Source organism: Oryctolagus cuniculus, chromosome X (assembly GCF_964237555.1).
Source record: "Oryctolagus cuniculus chromosome X, mOryCun1.1, whole genome shotgun sequence".
NCBI classification, from domain to species: Eukaryota; Metazoa; Chordata; class Mammalia; order Lagomorpha; family Leporidae; genus Oryctolagus; species Oryctolagus cuniculus.
The window spans coordinates 78,531,999-78,558,639 of record NC_091453.1 but is presented as its reverse complement, the minus strand read 5'-3'; the positions used below and the strand labels follow the sequence as shown (position 1 = coordinate 78,558,639).

Genomic DNA, 26,641 nt, shown 5'->3' with positions numbered 1-26,641 from the left:
TGTTGGCTAATATCTCATGTGTCTTTTTCACCCCTTGAATCCTTTGTGGGGAAATATACCGCTTCACTTCATTTTCTTTGAAAATTAACTGAATCGTGTAAAGTAAATTTACAAAGATAATACAACCAGATAATATCATGTTTTCTGACTAATTATGCATGCACTCAAAGACTACGACATTAAAGGAAAAGCAATTAAGAAGTAGGAACAATGAAAACAATGTCAACAACAGTATTACTGACTCCTCATGAGCAGAATGATGGCACTCCTGAATTATTCTGCCTCCCTTTCCTGATGTGGAGATGGGGACTCTGCTAGCTCACATGCTCTCCTTACTATCAATATACATATACAAGTGCATTATTGCTGCTGCCTTCTTCCTGCCATACTATAAGGTCTTCAAGGGCAGAAGGGAACACATCTATACTGCTGACAGTTTTATTCCCAACATTTTATAAAACTTTTATTCATTTATTTGAAAGTCAGAATTCCAGGGGTCGGGGAAGAGAATATGAATCTTCCATCTGCTGGTTCATCCCCCAAGTGGCTGCAATGGCCAGGGATAAGTCAGGCCAAAGCCAGAAGCCAGGAGCTTCATCTGGGTCTCCCATGTGGGTGCAGAGGCTCAAGCACTTGGGCTGTCCTCTGTTGCTTTCCCAAGCCATTAGCAAAGAGCTAGGTCAAAAGTAGATTAGCCAAGACATGAACTGGCACCCCTATATGGGATGCCAGCATTGCAGGCAGCAACTTTACCCACTACACAACACTGACCCCTATTTCCAACATTGTTAAATTATGTATTTACCTATGAGACAAAGAGAGAGCTCCAATTCACTGGTCCAGTTTCCAAATGCCCACAATGGCCAAGACTGGGTCAGGGTCAAATATGGGAGCCAGAAATTCAATTTGGTCTCCTGTGTACCTGGCAGGAATCCAATTACTTGAGCAATCACCTGCTACCTCCCAAGATCCACATTAACAGGAAGCCTAACACAGAAACCAGAACCCAGAGGGTGGTGATACCCATATTCTATATCAGAGTGCCTGGTTTAAGTCTTCACTACTCCACTTCTGATCCAGCTTCCTGCTAATGCTCCTGGGGAAACAGGAAGTTATAACTTAAGTATCTGACTCCCCACCACCTATGTAGGAGACCGAGATAGAATTTCTAGCTCCTGGCTTCAGCCTGGTCCAGCCCTGGCTGTTGCAGGCATTTGAGGAATGAACCAGTGGACAGAAAATTTCTCTTTCAGCCACCTTGCCTTTCAAATAAAAAATATTTTTAAAACAAATTAATTAAAACTTCATGAAAATTGAAAATGAAAAATTCAACTATTTTTGATGTAAAAAATGTTGAAATCCACAGATACACAAGGATCTTCAAACACTTCATGGAAAATACATGTTATGAAAACATTGTGCATAGATTTCAATATTTCCACAGAAATAAACTAGTTTTCTCATTCTACTTTTCCACTAACTTTTTGAGATGAACTCAATTACACCTTTGTGGTGCTAGGTGAGCGGAGGCAATCCTGCCATGACGTCAGTTTCCTGAGAAGTAGTAATAGCTCATTCTTTGGCAGCTATGAATAGGTTGGCTCTTAGGATTGGGTTAAGAGATAACAGTTAAACTGCCACCTAAAACAATAAGATCATGGCTGCCGATGATCAGAAGTAGCTTGTAATACTAAAAGAGGGAGCTACTCATGCCCAACCCTGAGGCAAGCGAGAGAGGCTGGAATTTCACCTTTACCAGGTACTAAAATTTTTACTGTTGGTGATAGGAAAAGTAAGCAGAAGAACAGAAACATGCCTCAGTCTGTAGCACTGGAAGGTCTTCATGATCTGAGGAGAAAGATGTTTTTGGCCAAGTAGTTGTAGGTATCCGAACTCCTGCTCAGACTGTACAAATTCCAAGGCTGAGGCTCATGTCTCCTTGTATGTTCTTCCTAGGCATATGTTAACATATCACCTAGAAAGCTGAATACACTAGAAAAAGGGCTTTATATACCAACAGGAGTAGGCGGCATCATAGTGGTTCTGTGACCAACAGCACACTCAATACCTTAGTAGCTCTAAGGCATATGGTGGGTTCCTTGGGTATAAACTCTGAGATGGAATCAGTGGGCAGGCTGTTTATTGGGAAGTGATATTGGGATCCATATGCATGGGGAAGGGATGAAAGTAAAATGGTGGGGGGAAAAGTAGAACTGTAATGCAGTTACAATAAGGACTTGTTCTTCGTGCACCTTTGGAGGGGATAAGATACCATTTCATCACATTTTCTTTGAAAGCTAAATGAAATAATGTAGAATAAGTTTCCAAAGACAAACATACTTATGTCAGGAACTGGAGGCAAAAGCCAAATGTATCAGTCACCTAGTTCACCACCTATATAACATGAAGAAACCTGGTTGGCTGCCATTTCTGCCAAAAATCAAGGCAAATGGACAAGAAAAACAATAAAAAATTTGTTTTGGACTATGGTTCCTCTTATCAATCCAGCAGCTTACTAGGATTTTTAGATTTATGAATCTACCCAAATAACTTAGGCTAAGCTGCAGCAATAAACAATCCCAAAGTTTCAGCTGCTTCACCCAAAAAAAAAAAAAAAAGTGTTCTTTCTCCATTACACTCCATGGCTAATGTGGGTTTCCGGGAAACCTCTCCTCATTATAGATATTCTAGAAAACTCCTGATAGAGGCTCCATTTTTACATGAGCTTCCATGTAGTAAAGAGAAGGGAACTTGATGAATCTATTTTTCCTACTAACTCTACCTTTAACTTATCAATTTAATCCTAAATCTATTCATAACTTCATGCTTTATCTATAACATTATTTCTACCCTTAAGTTTTTCATAAAGCTATCACTACATTTGATTCCATCTCTGCTCATAACTTTACAAATATTTTTAACCCTATTATTTAAGATTTACTTACAGCCGGCGCCACAGCTGAATAGGCTAATCCTCTGCCTACGGCGCCAGCAAACGGGGTTCTAGTGCCAGTCGGGGCGCTGGATTCTGTCCCAGTTGCCCCTCTTCCAGGCCAGCTCTCGGCTATGGCCCAGGAGTGCATTGGAGGATGGCCCAAGTCCTTGGGCCCTGCACCCGCATGGGAGACCAGGAGAGGAACGTAGCTCCTGGCTTCAGATCAGCGCGATGCGCCAGCCACAGTGCGCCGGTCACAGCGGCCATTGGAGGATGAACCAACAGCAAAGAAAGACCTTTCTCTCTGTCTCTCTCTCTCTCTCTCTCACTGTCCACTCTGCCTGTCAAAAAAAAAAAAAGATTTACTTATTTGAGAGACAGACTTCCAGAGAGAGGGAGAGACAGAATCAGAGAGAGAATCTTCCATTCACTGGTTCACTCCCTAAATGGCTGCAATGGCTAGAAGCCAGGAGCTTCTTCCGGGTCTCCCACATGGCTGCAGGGGCCCAAGTACTTGGGTCAGCTTTTTCTACTTCCTTGGGCACATTAGCAGGGAATTGGATCAGAAGTGGGGCAGCCAGGACTCAAACCAATGCCCATATGGGATACCAGTACCAGGGGCAGAGGCTTAACCTAGTATGCCACAGCACCAGCTCCAGCCCTATTTTTTTTATTTTATTTTATTTATTTTTTTTTTGACAGGCAGAGAGGACAGTGAGAGAGAGAGACAGAGAGAAAGGTCTTCCTTTGCCGTTGGTTCACCCTCCAATGGCCGCCGCGGCCGGCGCACTGTGGCCGGCGCACCGCGCTGATCCGATGGCAGGAGCCAGGTACTTATCCTGGTCTCCCATGGGGTGCAGGGCCCAAGCACTTGGGCCATCCTCCACTGCACTCCCTGGTCACAGCAGAGAGCTGGCCTGGAAGAGGGGCAACTGGGACAGAATCCGGCGCCCCGACCGGGACTAGAACCTGGTGTGCCGGCGCCGCAAGGCAGAAGATTAGCCTAGTGAGCCACGGCGCTGGCCCAGCCCTATTTTTTTAATTGTAACATTACCACTATGATCCTGGTGTTCTGAAAACTAACATTATCCAACTCCTAACCTTATCTTTATTAACTCCAATTTTCCCCTGCTCTTAATTTCCTTGGGGCTAATTAAACTTACTTCCAGCCTTACAGCTAGGCCCAAGCTAGTACTGATAATTTCCATTGTTAAAGAATTATTTATTTATTAGAAATCATAGTTAGAGAGAGAGAAGGAAAGACACAGAGAGGGAGAGACAGAGAGATCTTCCATCTGCTGTTTCACTCCCTAGATGGCCACAATGGCTGCAGCTGAGCCAGTGCTGAGCCAAGATAAAGCCAGGGGCCAGGAGCTTCATCCAGGTCTCTCATGTGGGTGGCAGGGACCTAAGCACTCAGGCCATCTTCTACTGCTTTCTCTGTCACATTAGCAGGGAGCTGGATTGGAAGTAGAACAGCTGGGACTCAAATCAGCACTCATATATGATGTTGGCATCACAGGCAGAGACTTAACGTGCTGTGCCACAATGCCAGCCCCTTAATTATTTCCATTTTGATTTGGAATTTTTTTTCTAAAGATCCCGAGTAGCTGGAATGGAAGACACAAGAGGAAACTTTGTAATTACTTCCTCTATCTTAAAGCCTTATAAAGCATCTATAATTACCCCTATATGTACCTCTCTCAGAAGTGACTTGTTTATGCTGAAAGTGAATGAGGTGGCCATTTGGTCTCTCTCTCTCTCTCTCTCTCTTTCTCTATCCTCTACCTTTCAAATAAATAAACAAAAAGGAAAAAATATAAAAGAGAAACATGAATTATGATGAACATTGTGCCACTAAAGACATTCTAACATCTAAAAACTAATTACTATTTCAATAGGAAATTTATCCTAAGATCAGTTTAATTTTCCTAGCTAAAAGGGCTGAGACTTTGTTTAGATGCTTAATTATAAATAGCTATGTGCTACTTCTGCAAACACCCAGATCCCAGCTGGGATATTCTTTCAAGTAAGAGAATCTGACAGAGGCTGTCAGCACAAAGGCTCCAAGGGGAAACATTTAATTCCAAAACCCATTGAGTGGTTAGATTGCAGGACTGGCAATAACTTACATAAAAACTACACCTGGCTCTAACATATTTTGACATCTTAGTGTATGGTTTTAAGAAGTATACAGATCTGTAACTACCACATACATGGTTCTGTTGGTGCTCAGAACACAATACTCCAGAGTATGGAGTATGTTGAGTATGTTGAGTGCTTTGAGATGAAAGGAAAAAGCATTGGGGGCCTCAGAAGCAAGAAGTCCTTCCTGACTTTCTCTCGCCCTTCTTTCTCCTCTAAAGTCAGGCACAGAAACTAGAAATGCTGTCTCCAGAGTAAGCAGTAAAACCTAGAGTAAGGCTCTCATTACAGAAGAGTCCTACATCATTTGGGGTGGAGTGGGGCGTGGGGAGGAAGGAATGAGACACAGAGAGGCCAAGGACTATCTGAACAGATAGACCTTGCTAAGTTTTCCCAGTCTGTTACCGTTAGTCATACTATTTTTGTCTCATCATATTTCTCAGGCTGTCTATTCCCCATTGAACCTAAGCATAAACATATGCAGTTTTCCCTGGGTCTTTGGGTTCTCATTTCTGAAGGCCTCTGGGCCACAAAAACCTTAAATAAATAAATTTGTTATTCTTGTCTCTTGTTAAGATATTTCTGTTACAAAGTTGTCAGCCATGGATCTTGAAATGGGTGAGTAAACGGTATTATACCTGTCCACCCCTACAATTCCCAGCATTTCCTTGAAGTGTGGGACTACCTCAATTGTCTCAATTGTCTCCACACTCTATCATTAACCACTTGTCTGCTAATACTCATTCCTTTCTCCTTTTTCATCTGTATGAATGTAACACCATTATCTTTGTAGTTTTCTGATATTTTATTGTTTAATGGTAAATATGGTGAATACTGCAGAAAGCTATATTGATAATATTTTATTTGCATTATTTTTTTCACAGTTATATTGTCTGGATCTGGTAGCCAAAGTGGGGATTAACAACGAATAAGCATAAGGGTGTTTTTCTTTTTATGGTGGGGGGTGGGTGATAGAAATGCTCTAAAACTGGATTGTAGGGGCCGGTGCTGTGGCATCGCAGGTAAAGCTGCCACCTGCAGTGCCGGCATCTCATGTGGGTGCCAGTTCAAGACCCAGCTGCTCCACTTCCTATCCAGCTCTCTGCTATGGCCTGGGAAAGCAGTAGATGGCCCAAGTCCTTGGGTCCCTGCACCCACGTGGGAGACCCGAAGAAGCTCCTGGCTCCTGGCTTTGGATCAGCACAGTTCCAGCAGTTGCGGCCAATTGGGGAGTAAACCAGCAGATGGAAGACTTCTCTCTCTCTTTCTCTCTCTGCCTCTCCTTCTCTCTCTGTGCAACTCTGACTTTCAAGTAAATAAATAATTTTTTTTTAAAAAAACTGGATTGTGCTAATCATAGCACAACTCTATCAATCTACAAAAAATTATTCAATTATATACTCTGAAATAAATATCTGTATAATTTTGAGTGGATGCACTGTGAACAACACATTCTGACAAATAATCCAAAGATCAATTTTCGCAACCTCTGAGCAAATCGTAGCCCATGTTTCCAGTGGAGCTTCATAACACCCTGGATCTCACAGCTTGGTAAAAACTAAGGACTTTAACACTTCTATTGGTTTCTACAGTTCACTTTGACTGATTTACTATCGATGTTGTGCTTTAGCCTACAGGACTTTGGGGAATAGACTAAACCAACATCAGCCTGTTGATTCTGATGTCACAATTAAGAAATGGAACGTCAGTGATATGGTGGCTTTAACAATTGGAGTGGGGAACAACTGCCGTAGAAGTACCTCCTCTAAAAGCACATCTCTATGTCTTCTCAGTCTCTCCTGAGAGTCAGTCTTCCAAATGACACTGGAGACCCAAAGCTGTCTCAGGAAGAAATTCTTGCAAGGGAAAGACACGGATTCCTTCATTTTGTAGTAGAAAATACTCTTTGATTCAATTTGGGAACATCTTGACTCATTTCTTTGCCACTGGCCCATCCAGAGTTCTGTTGTACCTAGATGTACACCATTTTCCCATAAGTGAGTAAAGAATAGAAAAAGAACAGATTACTTACCGATCCAGGTCACAGGGCTTACAAATAAGTCTTTCCTTTATGAGTGGACAGCAGTTGAGAGCAGGTCAATGGAACAATGAAATCAGAAGCAACCAAAGAAATGGTACACCAGGACAAAAGGTAACACCGAGAACCAGAAAAAGACACAACCCAAAGGGGCCCTGTTACTGGTTGCATCAACTCAGGCAGACCCACAGCAGTTAACTTGAGAGCCTCCCTGGTTCAACAATGGACATATCTGAAAGCATTCCCCAAGTCATACACATATCCCACTGTAAAGGGTAAAGGTTTTTACTAGTTAAAGAGACTTAAGGACTAGCTATTAAAAGATCATTGGCAAAACATTAAGCTGTGCTGACCCTAGGGAGGATTTCTAGGAAGCTAGGCATAAAATTAAAGACAAGGAGGAAGACAGGGTTGTGTCATCCAAAACTGCAGCCTACAGGAAGAAATATTTCACAGAATTAGTCTGGACAAGCCATTAAGAAAAAACAGAGACAAAATAATCCAGCAACTACTTTAAGCCCTAGAGGGCAATCAGAATCCAGAGTTGCTATGTTATCTAAATGAACACACACACACACACACACACATATACACACAGGCCAGGCATGAAATTAAAGATGGAAAAATTATAAGCAAAGAGATAAGATTGTGTGACTCATGTTCAGGAAAAAAGCAAGCAATAGAATCTAAATCTGATGAGGACCAGATGGTAGACTCAACAGAAAAAGACTTTGAATTTGCCATTTTAAATCATATCTAAAAATTTTAAAACTATGACCACAATATCTCACTAAACAGAGGATATCAATAGAATGTATTTTTCTTAAAAATATTTATTTTATTTCTTTGAAAGACAGAGTTACAGAGACAGATGGAGAGACACGAAGATCTTCCATTCATTGGTTCATTCCTTTAATGGTCACAATGCCAGGGGCTGAGCCAGGCCAAAGCCAGGAGCCAGGAGCTCTCTCTGGGTCTCCCATGTTGAGTGCAGGGGCCCAAGCACTTGATCCATCTTCTGCTGCTTTCCTAGGCAATAGCAAGGAGCTGAATCGGAAGTGGAACAGCTGGGACCCTAACCAGCACCCATATGGGATGCTGGCATTGCAGGCAGCAGCTTAACCTGCTGCGCCAAAACACCAGCCCCTAAAATATAAATTATGTCTAAGAACCAAATAGAAATTCTAGAGTTGAAAAATATAAGAACTGAAATGAAACATTGACTAGAGGCAGTTTGGCAGCTGTTCAAGTGTTAAACACAAAGTTAACATGATCATGCATAGCAACATTGCTCATAATAGCTAAAAAGTGGAAGCCATCCAGATGTCCACCAAATGCTGAATGGATAAATATTTTGTGATATATCCATAAAATAGAATACTTTGATGTAGGCAGGTAGCCATTGAGTGAGGAAGAGCAAGGGACTTCCTGAGCTGTGTGCATGCATGCAGCAACCAAACTCCATCCCCTTCTGTGATGATGCAACAAAACCTGTAGGCTTGACACATCCACTCCTCATCATGCACTTTAGCCTCACTTCTCCTCATACACCAGATGCCATGATACTCCTGAGATCAGCACACGCACTGCAGCACCACCCCCAAATCTACCGCCTTCCAGTATTCAATTGAGCCATGCCTCCAGGCACTCCCCCTCCCCGCCATATAAAAGGATGACTCCAACTTTGGTGGAGACAGCTCTCCCTCATGAGCTTGACCACACTCCCAAGTTGGAGGATGGCAAGCTGGAAGACTGCCGGAAAATGAGGATAAAAAGGGGAACCATGGCACCGCTCTCCATCCTTTCGGGGATCATGGCCTGGTGCGTGTAAACCACCAGGAGTGGAAGAAAGAAGAGCGGAGCGGAGCCGAGCTGTCACTGAGCTGTCACTGACTAGATCCTGACCCATTCCTGACCCGTCCCAGCCACAGCTCTCGGACCTGCACCTGTTCCTGAGCCATTCTAGCCACAGTCTCCTGAGTGGCCTTAGCCGCATGAGCTGCCCTGTTCCTGTCTTGTTCCTGTCTAATAAGAGCTGCTGTAACACTTTTGACTTTGCTGCCTAACCAAGGGCCCAGTGTGTGTGAACCTCTGGATCTCCATACATCTAGAGCTGAAGAGGCAGCCTACTACACAGCATGCAGCAGGTAGCTGCACAAGCCGACCTGCAGAGCTGTCCCTGAGCTGTAATACCCCACCGTCTGTGTGAGTGTGTGTGTGTGGGGGGGGCAGTGTGAGCAAACCTCTGGATCTCCTTGTCAAAGAGCCAGTCCGCTAGCTTTTGCTACACGGCACAAGGTGACAACGGGATCAAGAGGCCAGGGAAGCTGCTGCATTGCCGCCCTGCCGCCTTGTCTGACCAGCAGAGCTGCCGCCTCACCACCTTGCCTGGAGTCCTTATCAGCCTGCTGCCAGTTGACCACAGAGCTGGACCAGGCCTCTCAGCAGAGGACCTCTCCAACTTCTTGCCTTGCTGCCCGCCTGGGAACTTTGAGCCTACTGTCCAGAGTGATAGCCTTCCCATGACTTCCTGCTGCCTGTAAGTGACTGGTCCGAGTTCCATCCCTGCTGGGACGTTGAACCCTGGACACTGTACACTCCCCACTGGAGAAACACATTCGTGACAGTGATGCGAGCCTAGATACATAGCAAACCAATGTTATGTATTGAATCTTTTGCTGTGCTTGTATTGTTCATTGTGATAGAGAGTACTGTAATAGTGTTTGTTGTGAATTGTGATATAGGAATATTGATTTTCTGGCCAATAAGTGATATTGTTAAGATTAGGTATATATTAAGATAAGTAGGTATTGGCCGTCACCGCGGCTCACTAGGCTAATCCTCCGCCTTGCGGCACCGGCACACCGGGTTCTAGTCCCGGTTGGGGCACCGGATTCTGTCCCGGTTGCCCCTCTTCTAGGCCAGCTCTCTGCTGTGGCCAGGGAGTGCAGTGGAGGATGGCCCAAGTGCTTGGGCCCTGCACCCCATGGGAGACCAGGAGAAGCACCTGGCTCCTGCCTTCGGATCAGCGCGGTGCGCCGGCCGCAGCGCACCAGCCTTGGCAGCCATTGGAGGGTGAACCAACGGCAAAAAGGAAGACCTTTCTCTCTGTCTCTCTTTCTCACTATCACTCTGCCTATCAAAAAAAAAAAAAAAAAGATAAGTAGGTATGTTAAGCTAAGTAATTGAGCAAGTGTGTTAAGGCAGCCACAAGTTACGTTAAGTGATATTATTGATATTATTGATAGTGATGTTAAGTGTGTATCAAAATATTATTGATATTACTGATAAGTGTGTTAAGTAGTTACGTTAAGTTAGGTGATTAGGCCAAGTAGTTAAGCTAAGTAGTTACATTAAGCTAAGTAGCTAAGTTAAGTAGTTAAGTCACATTAAGTAGTGGTGTTAAGTTTATTGATAAGTGTATTAAATAGTATAGATTGATAAGTAGATTGATATAGATGAGTATATTGATCCTAATAACTAAGCAGTGGAGTTATGTAATAAACCCTTGGTGTGTAAGCAATAAAAATATTTTCTAGGAAAGGCAATCTTGTGTGTTCTTTTCTTCCCTGTGACTGGCAAGTCATATGTCGCACTTGCTACTGTCGAGCTACGTGACAGTAGGTGATCGCAACAACCTGGTAATAGTGGAGTTTTTAAGCATAATTTTGGGGAAGAAAAAAAAACTTGGCAATCAACTTGACATTCAGTTGCAAGGCAAGGACAAAACCCATCTGTAATCTTATTTGCCAAGAGGTGGGATAGGTAACTTGTCTTTACAGTAAAATTTGCGCTCAGAAGGATGGAATCCCCACTCCCTTGTTACTCTCATGGTAAAACTGGAAGCTTTCAAGGAGTGGGGCAGGCACTTGACCTTGCTAAAGATAAAATTGGGGGGAAGCAAGCATTTTGCATCCTAAATTTCCATTGGGACCAACCTATGATTTAACCCATCTGATTCCTCACAGTTGTAGCAGACCTTGTACAAGGTTGTGGTTTTGGCTGTATTTTAGATAATTCTTCTTATCAGGAAGATCTGCATGAGACCTGTCTCCTCTCCACTCCAGTTCATGGTCTCCTGACTCTAGTTTGTTACAGTTTGATGTAAGTGACTCCATTTTTTTTCTGACAGCTTTAACAATTTATAATACATATACACACACACATTACACATTCAGGTACACCTTGTACACACAGATGCATGCAAATATATGTATATTATACTAGAGAAAAATAATTTTCCCACTAGACCTCATAATCCTTAGGGTATACCTCTGTAACAAAAGACAGAGTAACACACATAAAAAGCTTATTGGCCGGCGCTGTGGCATAGCAGATTGGGCTGCCACTCACAGTGCTGGCATCAGGGCCACTTCTGATCCAGTTCCCTGCTAATGCTCCTGGGAAAGCAGCAGAAGATGGCCCAAGTGCTTGGGCCCCTGAACCCATGTCAGGGGTCCTGGGGAAGCTTCTGGCTCCTGGCTTCAGATTGGCCCAGCTCCAACTGTTGTGGATTTGGGGAGTGGAACAGCAGTCAGATCTGTCTCTGACTCTCTCTCTCTGTAACTCTGCCTTTCAAATACCAGACCCTGGTAACTTTACAGGTGGTCTCAGTCCTCCCCACAAGGATAGCTCTCCAAGAGAATCCTCTCTGCTCAGCACCAAATGGGGTACCTGGCCTGACAGCATTGAGCAATAAAACCTTTACATCCTTCCTCCAAGGAAGGCACCATAGGCGAAGCTCCTCTGCCTGAGCCATGTGGGATCCCCAGTCTGACAGCACCGAGTAGTGAAATCTTGGGAGGAATTTCACCTAATTCACATTCAGCAAACCCTTTGTCGAGGAGGAAGAGGAGAAGGGGAAGAACTGGACCCCTTTCCCACATAAGCCTGTCTGACCACAGACTGCACGCTCCAGCTCTCAGCTTTCTGCTAAGCCGCCCACCTGGCTTGCCAGGTGTATTCTCTCCATTTAACCATGTAACCTTGCTCTCCCCAATCTGAGTGACTGGGCACTCTCTCTCAGATTCTGTCCCACCCATTCTGTCTGGAGAGGTGCCCACCCATTCTGACTGATGCCCTTCCTCCAATAAACCTTGCTACCTTGCTTACCACTGTTCTCTGTCTCACGTCTGAATTCTTTTCTTGTGCAGAGACAAGAACCTACCACTCATCTCTGCTAACAATAAAGAATTCAGATGTGAGACAGAGAACAGTGGTAAGCAAGGTAGCAAGGTTTATTGGGGATAAGGCACCCACCAGATACCCCATTTGGTGCTGAGGAGAGAGGATTCTCCTGGGGAGCTTTCCTTGACGGGGAGGGCTGAGACCACCTGTAAAGTTACTGGGGTCTGGGCACGACTTTGAAGTGTAAAATCCTGGGCTGCTTCCAAGGTGAGCTTCTGCAGTTGCTTTGTTTCCTCAGGCCCCTCTCATACACACAGGCAATTTCTAACTTCCTAACACTATGACTATTGCCTTTCTAAATATTTATTGTTGGTATTTAATTAAGTACTTTTGGATGTCTTTCTGAACCATATCTCTAGAATAGTTTGGATAACAAAATTTCTATCTTTGAAGCTAGGAAACTGAGGTTTATAAAACCTCAGTTCTGGAGCTATAAAATCTTGTCATGAGAATTTTCTTTGAGTGTAGACGGGAAATCTGTTTCACAACTTTCTCAATTTCTTCCATGGAAATTTGCATCTTATTTTCTATCTCTTCTTGAGGCAATTTTGGTTTAAAATTTCTAATTTCATCTTACTTTCAAATATATTTGCATAAATATGATAAAGTATCTAATTCTTTAAAATTTTTCTGATTACTTCCCATTCTTAGCTATAATTAAGTGTATTTATGCTTTCTAAATAAATTCCTTGATTATCTTAGACTGCTTACAACTTCCATATTTAACAAATCAATCATAGTTCTTTGACATATTGATTACATTTCAGTGGCTTTTTTTTTTTGCCTTATAGTTTAGTTGGTTTCGAAATGCACATGGGTGTGGTGTTTTAACATTCCAGAAGTTTGCCATAATCGTTCTGTTTCTGTTGCACAGATAACATCTATGGCTACTGCAATAGATAATAATGCTATTCAAACTAAAGAGCCAGTAGTAATGCCCTTTTCTTCATGCAGCCTTGTGTTTCCTATATATTCAATTTTTTAACATGCATTAGAACACATAAAATTGTAGTTTAATGATGTTGTTTGATTTTACAATATGGCAAAAATTTAAGGTCATGACCTGGGGAAAAGGGAGAACCTTTACCACAACTGAAAATAGATACATTTGTACCCAACTATATATATAATAATATCATCCATTTATGTTTCCAGAAATATACTTCTCAAAGCTCCCTTTCGTTTATGAAAAACATTCCTCCTTTGTGGCCTATTAAATGAGAGGAAAAGAATCGGTTTGTTTCACCAAAAACAGCCCAGCACAACAGGAAATACGTTGACTTTGGTCTGTTTATCTGTTAGCTTAAGGACAGTCACATTGCCCATAATCAGTTCAAAAGCCCAACATGTCATTTTTAAAAATATTCATTTGTCATTTCGATCTCAACCTGGCATAACTGTTCTGTTCTCATTCCCTGTCTCTTCAGCTTGGGAATCCACTGTTGTTTTTGTCTCTAAACCCTCAGCATCTTCTTAATCTTCCCTGGCAGTCTCAGCAGCATCTTCAGGGCTAGGCTTGCTCTCCTCTAGGTTCATGACTTCAGGGGCCACATGACCCAAGTCTGCCTCTAGAAGCTCAGGAGGAGCCTGTTTGTGCCGCTACTGGCATCTGATTTACCTATTCAACGCGCAGCTCCTCTGCGAGTACTTCAGTATCTTTTTGACTCTGAATCTTACCTACTTCTAGATAACTCACTTTGACTTGCTCTGGAAGCTCACCGATATGCAAATCGTGTAGTTGGCCATCCTGGAGCAAATCTGGATGGACCTGTTCCACAGTCACTTGTGCGGAATCCACCTGGACCTGAAGCCAATGTTAGCACGTGCACTCTCACAGGTTCAGTTTGCACACGTGTATCCACTGAAAGGACTTCTGCAGCTACTAAACCATCTGAAATAGGAGCATCACTAAGATGCCTCCTGAGTTCACTTCCTTGTATGAACCACGTCACATAAAGTACAATGGTTGGGTTTATTTCCAGTGTACATTACCAAATGATCTTTGAACTGGTCCCAGCTATTAAAGACACTATTACAGACCTGGCATTCATAACGTTCCTTTCTTCCCTTTTTTGTCCCACTGCATTTTGGCATGCAGTAAGGTGACGATTGAGGGTGCTATTGCCAGCAAATTGTTCATGACAATTTGGACATTCAAAAGGTTTTCCCATGTACGTGTCTGAAGATGCTATTTAAAAATGTCCAAAGTGGTGGCACTATCTCACAGTACTGACATATGTTAATTTTTCCCCAGGTCTTTGCTTTTCACTAATTCCACCTTCAGAAGGGTGGTCACACTTTAGCTACTGTTCGAGCGCATTCTCCAGAAGATGCATTTGATTGCATATTTTACACTTGAAACTCATGGAGTGTGAATCTATGTGTTCTTGTTGGCTTACGGGTCAGATGCGCAGCCATCTTCTTTAATCTGCCCTTTCCTATCATATTGACAGTAGTTGCTGGTTACATCCGCCAAGAGTGTGGGAGTAGAATCAGCAGAGGAAGCTGTGCCCTGTATGTATATTATGGACTGCTTAGAAGTCACTGCCTCTGATGTCTCCATGCCTTCTTCTTCCACTTCAATTGTGCCCTCGGCAATCTCCACCTCAATTTCACAGGTTCTGATTCTGCAGATGAAAAAATCTCAGTGATAACATTTCAAGTTTTTGCAATCTTTTATTTATTTATTTATCTATTTATTTAATTTTGGCCTCACTTTTTCCTGTAGTATTCTCTAACGGAGCTGAGGTTTCTTTTTCCTGACTTTAAGGGTTTTGATAGCTTCTACCATTTGTAGAAACCCTGCTGCTTTCCACATATCATTGGCTTTTTCTTCTTGTATCATTCATTTTTCCAAATACATAAACTCAAATGACAAAAGGCCATTTTACTAACACCTTCTATCTCCACTAAAGATTTATTTTTTTTTATTTTTTTTTGACAGGCAGAGAGGACAGTGAGAGAGAGAGACAGAGAGAAAGGTCTTCCTTTGCCGTTGGTTCACCCTCCAATGGCCACCACAGCTGGTGCGTTGCGGCCAGCACAACGCGCTGATCCGATGGCAGGAGCCAGGTGCTTCTCCTGGTCTCCCATGGGGTGCAGGGCCCAAGCACTTGGGCCATCCTCCACTGCACTCCCGGGCCACAGCAGAGAGCTGGCCTGGAAGAGGGGCAACCGGGACAGAATCCGGCGCCCCGACCGGGACTAGAACCCGGGGTGCCGGCGCCGCAAGGCAGAGGATTAGCCTAGTGAGCCGCGGCGCCGGCCTTCCACTAAAGGTTTCTGAGTAAACTCCTGAAAGAAGTTGTAGAACATAGTGTCAGCATCCAAAACAGCCTTGTGAACCTTAAAATGGTGTCCGTCAACAGAGTAATGTCAGTAAACCTGAAGGCATTTCTTGGTCTCTGGCCTCCATGGCTGGGAGGATGCTCTAATTGGACTCGGGATACACGAACTGGAGCAGAGTGAGCACAGCACCCCAGGCTCTGGAAAATAAGGTGTGCAAGTCTGGCAAGGGAGGCAACCTGACCACTGCAGCACCCTCCTCATGTCTGCCAAGCCCTTCCACCCAGCTGGGCTCCCAACACCCTGGGACCCAGTCCCAGGCCGTGACCCATAGTTATGCCTGTGTAGCAATGGCTTTCTTTCAGTATTTATGTAAGTTGGTTTAATTTACTATGTTTTTTCATTTTATATAAAGTGTTCAATCTATATTTGTCTACTCACATGAATATAAGAATAGTTATTCTTACTCCCTTCCCGTGTGTAGCATGAGATACAGACTATATGTTTAAATCCTCATTTTTATTTGTCCTCTGATTTTCTTTAATAATCTCAGGGTCTTTGATATTCAGACAGTTATTTTCTTTTATGCAATATGTACATTCTAAGTTGAAGTGTTTTGACACTTGCACTAATTTCATAATCTTATATACATTTTCCATAATTTATAATAAAGTTTGCTAGTTTCAATTATTGATGCCATTGCTTTAGTAATATGTCCTTATTTCTTTTACCCCTTGAATGTTCCATTTTCATTTTTCTTTGGATGTTTTGAACAATATTTTTCTAGGAAAAGTAGTTATCAGTATATTTTCTGAGTTATTTTTAAGTCTAAGGGTATCTTTTTGTTAATTTTGCACATAAGTGATAGGTTATTTGGGCATAGAATTCATGGTGAAACTATTTTCTCCTGTTATCCAAATTTCTTCAGGACTTTTGAGTGTTGTAATATTTTTATATTTTCTTTTGTTATCATTTTTTAAAGTGTTATTTTGTGCCTGCTGATAGAATTTTATTTTGGTCTTGAAATTCAATATTATATAAGTGCAAATCTCTTTTCTTTAATTTTGTTTAGTATTTAGCAACCTTCACAATCTGAAAATCCCAGTCTTTCTACTGCAAAGGAACATTTTTTTCCATTATTTTTGGTTATTTCTTCTGAGTCATGTACTCTTTTTATACTTCTAGATGCCCTGTGTCATTTTTTAATGTGTTATCCTTTTATTGTTGACATTCATTTATACTTCCTGGAATTTCTGAATTCTGCCATAATTTCTCAAACTGGACTTTGATTTTACATTCCAAATTAGCCAACATGTCAATATGTTTTCAAATTTGTGAGTTTTTTCTGAGAGTCATTATTTCTAACATCAAATTGTTTCCTTTGTATGTATGCAATGTCCTCTTGCCTGCATTAACTTTAAATTGTTAAAATTGTTATTTTTTGTTAGCATGCTAATTATAAAGCAGCACACATTTGACTCATTTGCTCTTACTAATGTAGACAGGTAGCTGGTGAGCAGCTGAGGACTGCCAACACTGAAGCCCTGTGCGCCTGCACTACGCAAAGCCTACTTCCTTCCATATGGATCCAACAGGACTGCAGGCTCAGCACCTGAGCCTCACTTCCTGTCACGCACCAGATGCCATGACACTTTCAAAAAGATCACCACATGCACTGCCTCCCTGCCCCAAACTCTACCTCCTTTGAATATTCAATTATGCCCTGCCCCAGGCACCACCCCCCTGCCCTTTACATGTACTATCCCTTTAAATAAATATTACTTTCCTGCTCACCTCTCTTTACCTCTCCTTCTTCATTTCCTTTGTGGCATGGAGACAAGAACCGTAAACATGCCTAATTTGAAGTCTCCCCCACAACGCTACCTTATTCAACAACAAACCTCTTATTTTTATTGAAACCTTGTGCAGTATGTGAGATTTATTTTTCTGTAATGCATGCATCATACTACATCAAAAAGTGTATACCCCATAATTTAATTTGGGAGGATTTGAGAGGAATCTCTCAGCTTAAGGACTCACACACAGGGACAGTTGTCAGTGTGTTCAATGGCTTCTCTTGACTATTTTCTCTGGGATAGCACTGAGTTAGGGCGTTACCCATGGCAAATCCAGCTGCATGATTCTGCCAGGGTAAGCAAGAGTAGTGCAGGCGAAATCTACCCAGTCATGTTGGTAGCTATGGCACCAAGCTTCCTTTTTAACAGGTACTTTCTTCTCATTAGGACCTCACTAAAATTAGGGATCTCACGTTAGATATTATGCATTCCCATAGTTTGAGTATATTGCCAAAATCAGGATGGCTTCCTTCCTTCTATGTATCTCTGCCTTTCAAATAAATAAATAAATCTTTAAAAAAAAAAAAAAAGTCACAGTTTCATAGGGGAAAGCCATAGTAAGAAAGGGACATCTGGGTTTCAGGAATGAAGAAACAGAAGTTGAAAGTAGGCATACCACCAAGAGATTAAGATGAAATATAGGCCGGCGCCGGGCTCAGTAGGCTAATCCTCCACCTTGCGGCGCCGGCACACCGGGTTCTAGTCCCGGTCGGGGCGCCGGATTCTGTCCCGGTTGCCCCTCTTCCAGGCCAGCTCTCTGCTGTGGCCAGGGAGTGCAGTGGAGGATGGCCCGAGTGCTTGGGCCCTGTACCCCATGGGAGACCAGGAGAAGTACCTGGCTCCTGCCATCAGATCAGCACGGTGCCCTGGCCGCAGCGCGCCGGCCGCGGCGGCCATTGGATGGTGAACCAACGGCAAAGGAAGACCTTTCTCTCTGTCTCTCTCTCACTGTCCACTCTGCCTGTCAAAAAATAAAAAAAAAATATTTAAAAAGATGAAATATAGACCTTAGAAAGTGGGCTGTTAATCCCTATTTGAAGAAACAATCTATAATTGCCGAATAAAGCTAGAACTGGACTCTCCTTTTTATTAAGTAAGAGACTGTTACTCACAGGACACATCCCCAAACTCACAAAGGGTCATGACCCAAACTGAGCTGCTTACCTCCAGACACAGGTGGCTAAAAAGAATCCTTTTTAAGACTGAAATGCCAATCGAAGCTGTAATTTCAAATTTTATATGACATGGATAAAATAGAAACCATGAGATGGCAAATATACAGAAGTACTGAATCCTATCAGGCTGAGGCATAAATAATCAGGGAAGTATTTCAGATATCCACAGAAGAGAAAAACCTCTAATGAGTGCATCACAGGTAAACATACAATATAAATAACCAAGAGACAAACATACCAGCAATAATTAGAATACATACAAGACTATAGAAATAATAAAGCATTATGATAGCATTTATAGAATGGGTGTCTATTTTATAGAAGACTTTGAGGGGCTGGCGCTGTGACATAGCAGGTAAAGCCATCGCCTGCAGTGCTGACATCCCATATGGGCACCAGTTTAAGTCCTAGCTGCTCCACTTCTGATCCAGTTCTCTGCTATGGCCTGGGAAAGCAGTAGAAGATGGCCCAAGTCCGTGGGCCCCTGCACCCACGTGGGAAACCCGGAAGAATCTCCTGGTTCCTGGCTTCAGATCGGCACAGTACCGGCTGTTGCAGCTAATTGGGGAGTGAACCAGCAGATGGAAGACCTCTCTCTTCCTCTCTCTCTCTCTCTCTGCCTCTCCTTCTCTCTCTTTGTAACTCTGACTTTCAAATAAATAAATAAATCTTTTTTAAAAAATAAGCCTAGAAGCTAATGAAATCATAAAAAAAGACTTTGAGACAAAGTTCCTAAAAATAAGAACAGAAGAATGGGAAGTCAAAACAGTCATAAAAGAAAAACAGACATAAAAGAACCAAGTAGAATACTAGGAAGAAAAAGTATAGTCACTGAAGAAAATGACTCAGGTTAAACAGGCTAGACAGAAATGTAATGACAATTAGTGAATCAACCAAAAGATAAATTTCTCTAAGTGTAGTAGAGAGGGATTTAAAAATAGGAACCATATAACAAAAGCTACCAGACATGACATATAGATTGAGTAGCTACAAGACACAGCTAAAAATAGTTAAGAAGAAACAAAGAGAATTTTTGGAAATAGGGTGGTGAGTAATTTTCAATAAACTGATGAAGAGATTTACTGGGTGACAGGATTGAATTTAAAAATGTATCTAGAGCTAGTCATGTATTGATGAAGTTGAAATCAATAATTAATAATTAAGTAAAATAAAGATATTTAAGTAAAATAAATTTAAATTAAAAACTAGGTAAAACAATTTTTTTTATTTTGTAAGATTTATATATTTATTTGAAAGGCAGATTTACATGGAGAGAAAGAGAGATCTTCCATTTGCTGGTTCACTCCCCAAATGGCTTGCAACAGCCAGGGCTGAGCCAGGCTGAAACCCGGAGCCTAGAACACCATCAAGGTTTTCCACATGGGTAGTAGGGACCCAAGCACTTGTGCCATCTTCCACTGCTTCCCCAGGCACATTAGCAGGGAGCTGGACCAGAAATGGAGCAACCAGGACTCGAATCAGTGCTCACATGGGATCCTGGCATTGCAGTGGTGACTTAACTCACTGCACCACTACGCTGGCTCCCTAAAACAAGTTTTATACAAAAACATTCAATGGATGAAAAATGGTCTTTTCAATAAATTATGCTGGCACAACTGGACACAGTGAACCCAGAATGAAACCTCACACCTTATACAAGTTAGCTTAGGTGGATCATAGATCTAAATGTAAAACATAAGACTATAAAATCCGCATAATATTAACAATAATGAGTTTTGAGATTGAAAGGGTATTTTCTAAGCTTTGAGTAATAAAATTATTTTTATCAATCATAATAGAAAACAGAGTAAACTATCATGCTATACATTCTATAGCAAAATACATTACAAAATTGTTGACACATGAAGAGGATATAAAAAGTATGTACTGTTTGGTGCAGCAGTTAAGGTACCGTTTGTAATGCCCCCATTCCATATGGGAATACCTGGGTTTAGGGCCATACTTGTACTACTGACCACAGCTTCTGTAGACAATGCACATCCTAAGAGGTAGCAAGTGATGGCTCAGGTAGTTGGCTCCCTGTCATCCACATGGAACATACAGAATGAGTTCCTGGCTGTTGGCTTTTGCCTGGCATAGCCCTAGCTGTTATATACATTTTGAAGGTAAACCAACAGATAGAATATCTCTCTTTGCTCCTCTGCCTCTTTGTCTCTCCCTCTGTTTCTCTCCCTCTCAAATAAATAAAAACAAATTTTTAAAAATATACACAGCAAAAAATATGTGCAGGACTTTGTTGAAATGTTAATACATACATACATATAGAGAAAGTGAAACAGAGATAACTGCTCTAGATGTTGTGTTTTAATGTCAGCTCCTTAAATTTTGTAATTCGCTGTAATTTCTTTTCTAAGTAAATATTGTTTTGTGTCAAATTTTAATTTGTAATTTTGTATCATTTTTCTTAAATGGGTCCTCCCAAATTGTCTAATTCCTCAGGTCCAAAAGCTCAAGAGTCTGCCCTTTGGGCTGCACAGATACAGAGAGTACAGGAACTAGGTCACAGTTTTGTTGAAGAAATACTTCTCTGGAGAGCTGCCTGTTTCACTGTGAAATGATTATCCCATCAGAATTTCTAAGAATTTACAATGTGAGAAAGTGAACTAAAATATTTACTTGAAAGTTGTTCTCTCAGAGAAGATAAATATTTTTTTTCAAATTTTTGAGAATTCCTTGGGAGAACATGTGTCCTCAAATTGCCCCAGTGTTTTCTGGAATTCTCTATTATTCTTTGACCACAAAAAAAAGGCATGAGTTCTGATGAATTTCCTGAAATAATATGAATGATAATGAATTTGAGCTGTTAGGCACTGCAGATAAGATATATTCTTTAGTAAGGATCCGTTTTTATTTCTGCCTATCTGATAAGGTGAACTAAGAAAACTGCCAAATATTTTAAAATCTGCAACCTGTACATCACCTCCCCATAAAACCAAGCTTTGTATTTCCTGTTTTCCTGGTCTATTTCCTTTTCCCCATAGCACTTAAAATCACTCTATAACATAAAGCATGGATTGATTACTAATTTTTTTTTTCATTTTCAGGCTATTTGAAATGCAGAATAACACACACACACACAGAGAGAGAGAGAGAGAGAGAGAGAGAGAGATTTCCTATTGTTGTGTCCGAATTTCCCAATCAATGCACAAGGCACAGTCGCAGATGCAAAAGCAGAGGTTTATTTGTTGCCACCTGGCTGGGAGCCATTTAGCAGCACACAGGCAAAAGGCCATCTCATTTGCATAATAGAGGTTTTTATAGCCTTACATTTACAAGGGTGCAGTGCACAGGTTACCTTCTTATTCTCTATATGACAAGGTATTAGGAACTAACTTGTTTATTGGTTCATTTAAACATAAAGGCTATACATTATGTAATAATAACACCACACAAAGGAGATGGCATGGGGAGGAACTGGCGGGAAGCACTGGGCCATAAATTTCAGGGGAGCTGGTGGGGAGCAAGAGGTCATAAATTCCAGGAGAACTTACTTTCTTTGTTCTCAAGGACCCAGCCTGCCTCCTTCCTGGTCCAGGATGAGGCCTGTCATGGCATTACAGCAGGCAAGCAAGCAAGCCAGAGCACAGAAGCGAAACTGGCATTTAGCAAGCTAGAGACTCCAACTCCCACATTCCCCACACTATCTACAAGTTCATTCTTCCAAGGCCCACACAGCCCAGTCCAGGCCAGGCCAAAGCCAGGTCAAAGAATTCAGTCTCATAGAATTCTGCAACCTGTTCCCACACAGGTTGCAGAGACTCAAGTATTTGAGCCATCATCTGCTGCCTCCCAGGATGTGCATTAGCAGGAAACTGGAATCAGAAGCAGATAAAGGACTCAGCATATGCAGGGTCTCTGATGCGGGACTCAGCCATCACACGCATTGGTTTAATGACTACACCAAATGCTTGCCCCTAAATTGTCTTAATCCTACCATTACAATGGAGGCCTATAGCAATGCCTGGCACAAAGTGAATGTTTAAGTAAATGAACTGTGCTGTTAACACTAAATTCATGACCTCACATCTCAATTTGGTTATCGATAATGCCTCATAATCAAAGTACACTTTCCCAGTATGTTCTCTCCTATACTCTCAAAACTATGTCAAATTTTTTGTTAATGGTTTGAAGTTTTATTTATTTATTTGAAAGGCACAGTGAAAGAGAGAGAAGGAGAGAGAGAGAGAAAGAGAGAGAGAGAGAATCTTCCATCCTATGATTCAGTCCCCAAATGTCTGCAATATCCCGGGCAGGGGACAGGCTTGAAAGTGGAGGTGGGACTCATTCCTAGGCACTCTGATATGAGATGTGGTCATACCAAGAAGCAGTTTAATACATTGCACAACACTTGCCCCTATTCTTTTCTTACTCAATTTCATATTTATTTAAGAAAAAAAGTAACCAAGCTTTTGGGGAGGGAACTGTGGTATAGAGGGTTAACTCACTACTTGGGATGCCCATGTCTCACATCTGAGTGCTGGTCCAAGTCCCTGCTACTCTGTTTTTTTTTTTTTTCTTTTATTTAATGAATATAAATTTCCAAAGTACGACTCATGGGTTACAATGGCTTCCCCTCCCATACCGTCCCTCCCACCCACAACCCTCCCCTTTCCCACTCCCTCTCCCCTTCCATTCACATCAAGATTCATTTTCGATTATCTTAATATACAGAAGATCAGCTTAGTATACCTTAAGTAAGTATTTCAACAGTTTGCTCCCACACAGAAACATAAAGTGAAAAATAATAGATGATTTTTTTTAAATGATGATGAAATCAGATCAGACCTATTGTCATGTTTAATCCCAGTGAGAGTCAAGTTGGGAATTGAAAATTTCTTTCTTTTTTTTTTTTTTTTTTTTTTTTTTTTTACAGAAGATCAGTTTAGTGTACATTAAGTAAAGATTTCAGTCGTTTGCACCCCCATAGAAACACAAAGTGAAATATACTGTTTGAGTACTCGTTATAGCATTAAGCCTCAGTGTACAGCACGTTAAGGACCGAGATCCTACATGAGGAGTAAGTGCACAGTGACTCCTGTTGTTGACTTTACCAATTGACACTCCTGTTTATGGCATCAGTAATCTCCCTATGCACCAGTTATGAGTTTCCAAGGCTATGGAAGCCCCTTGAGTTCTCCGACTCTTATCTTGTTTAGACACGGTCATAGTCAAAGTGGAGGTTCTCTCCTCCCTTCAGAGAAAGGCACCTCCCTCTTTGAAGACCTGTTCTTTCCACTGGGATCTCACTCACAGAGATCTTTTTGCCAGAGTGTCTTGGCTTTCCATGCCTGAAATACTCTCATGGGCTTTTCAGCCAGATCCGAGTGCCTTTAGGGCTGATTCTGAGGCCAGAGTGCTATTTAGGACATCCGCCATTCTATGTTGGATCACTCTCCCCTTTATTTATTCTATCGGTTGGTGTTAGCAGATACTAGACTTGTTTATGTGCTCCCTTTGACTCTTAGTCCTTTCATTATGATCAATTGTGAACTGAAATTGATCACTTGGAGTAGTGAGATGGCATTGGCACATGCCACCTTGATGGGATTGAATTGGAATCCCCTGGTATGTTTCCAACTCTACCAATTGGGGCAAGTCAGCCCGAGCATGTCCCAAATTATACATCTCTTCCCTCTCTTATTCCCACTCTTATGTTTAACAGGGATCACATTTCAGTTAATTTTCAACACTTAAGAATAACTGTGTGATAATTACAGAATTAAACCAGTCATATTAAGTAGAACAGACAAAAAAAAAATACTATGAGGGATAATGTATTAAGTTGTCCATTAGCAGTCAGAGCTATGCTGATCAAGTCACCATTTCTCCTAGTGTCCATTTCACTTCAGGAGGTTTCCTTTTTGGTGTTGAGTCAGTTGTCACCGATCAGGGAGAACATATGGTATTTGTCCCTTTGGGACTGGCTTACTTCACTCAGCATGATGTGTTCCAGATTCCTCCATTTTGTTGCAAATGACTGGATTTCGTTGTTTCTTACTGCGGTATAGTACTCTAAAGAATACATATCCCATAATTTCTTTATCCAGTCTACCGTTGATGGGCATTTAGGTTGGTTCCAGGTCTTGGCTATTGTGAATTGTGCTGCAATAAACATTAGGGTGCAGACCGCTTTTTTGTTTATCAATTTAAACTCCTTTGGGTAAATTCCAAGGAGTGGGATGGCTGGGTCGAATGGTAGGGTTATATTCAGGTTTCTGAGGAATCTCCAGACTGATTTCCATAGTGGCTTGACCAGTTTGCATTCCCACCAACAGTGGGTTAGTGTCCCTTTTTCCCCACATCCTCGCCAGCATCTGTTGTTGGTAGATTTCTGTATGTGAGCCATTCTAACCGGGGTGAGGTGAAACCTCATTGTGGTTTTGATTTGCATTTCCCTGATTGCTAGTGACCTTGAACATTTTTTCATGTGCCTGTTGGCCATTTGGATTTCCTCTTTTGAAAAATGTCTATTGAAGTCCTTGGCCCATCTCTTAAGTGGGTTGTTGGTTTTGTTTTTGTGGAGTTTCTTGATCTCTTTGTAGATTCTGGTTATTAACCCTTTATCCTGCTACTCTGTTTTTGATACAGCTTCCTGCTAATGCTCCTAGAAAGGCAGCAGACAATAGCCCAAGTACTTGGGCTTCTAACACCCACATGGGAGACCTGGATAGAGTTCTTGGATCCTAGTTTCAGCTTGGCTCAACAATGGCTATTATAGTCATTTGGGGAGTGAACCAATAGATGGAATCTCTCTCTCTCTCTCTTTCTCTCTCTCTCTCTCTCTCATCACTCTGCCTTTCAAATAAAAAAAGGAACCAAGCTGTGTCCTGTCTATCTGTTCCCCCACACCCCATCCTACTAGAATCGAAACTTCAAGAAATGTTTTTCACTTTTTTATGGCTGTATGCATAATACTTAGAGGAGAGCTTGGCACATGAAATGAGCTTAATAAACACAAATTTTAAAAATGAGTGGATAAGTTATCATGAAGATATATTCTCATCCTGTTTCATTGAATTTCAGATATACAATATCCATTTAAGTATCCAATTATTTACTGTTAACTGGCACAATGAATATCTAGTTCTTATCCAGAAGTTTACAGCTTTCTGGAATTTGGCCTTATATTTGCTTTTAATTCCTTAATATCAGCTATGAATCCCATTCTAGTAAAACATCTTTCTCAGTTTGTCAGTAAACTCATAAAAAGAAGCAAACAAGAGTGTTCTATGCAATTTATTGCTGTAATCAACATTCACTTATTTGTGCACTGATTCTTCTCGGCAAAAATAAATGAAGTACCAACAAATTCCTTTCCCTTGTTTTAAAAGGAAGAGTTTATAGAAGTTGCACTCAATGTCGCAGAGTAAAAACCTCACTAATATGGCTGTTTTAAGGCCGTATCAGTCAGCAAAGAACTGGTCTAAATCTAGGACATAAAAGTCAAAAGAAATGGTAGAACTAAAGTGAGCTTGGTCTGTCTGCACTCTTCTTTTCCTCTTTTTTTTGTCTAATAATAAGCAATAAAAATAGCAGTTTCATGTTCAAATTATGTTCAAACAAAGTAATATATGACATCATAGGCACACTAGACCTTACACATATGAAATACAGTTAAAATTAAGACAGTGTAAGGGAGGAGACAATATTTGCACCAGACATTCAGAGATAGGAGACATACACAGCATACATTTTATAGAAAATAGGGATTAGGAGCTGGCATTGTGGTATAGCACTGCCAGCATCCCATATGGGCACTGGTTCAAGTCCTGGCTGCTCTACTTCCCATCCAGCTCCCACTAGTGTGCCTGGGAAAGCAGCAGAAGATGGTCCAAGTGCTTGGGCCCCTGAACCCAATTGGGAGACCCAGAGGAAGCTCCTGGCTCTGGGCTTCAGTCTTGGCCAGCCCTGGCTGTTGTGGCCATTTGAGGAATGAACCAGAAGATGGAAGATCTCTCTGTCTGTCTGTCTCTCTCTCTCTCTCTCTCTGTGTGTGTGT

At 41.7% G+C, this 26,641-nt stretch overlaps 1 pseudogene; it reads right to left on the bottom strand.

Moving 5' to 3' along the window:
- Positions 1 to 13,688: 13,688 nt before the first annotated feature.
- On the bottom strand, positions 13,689 to 15,150 carry LOC138847551 (zinc finger protein 131 pseudogene; annotated as a pseudogene).
- Between the last annotated feature and the right edge of the window lie 11,491 nt (positions 15,151 to 26,641).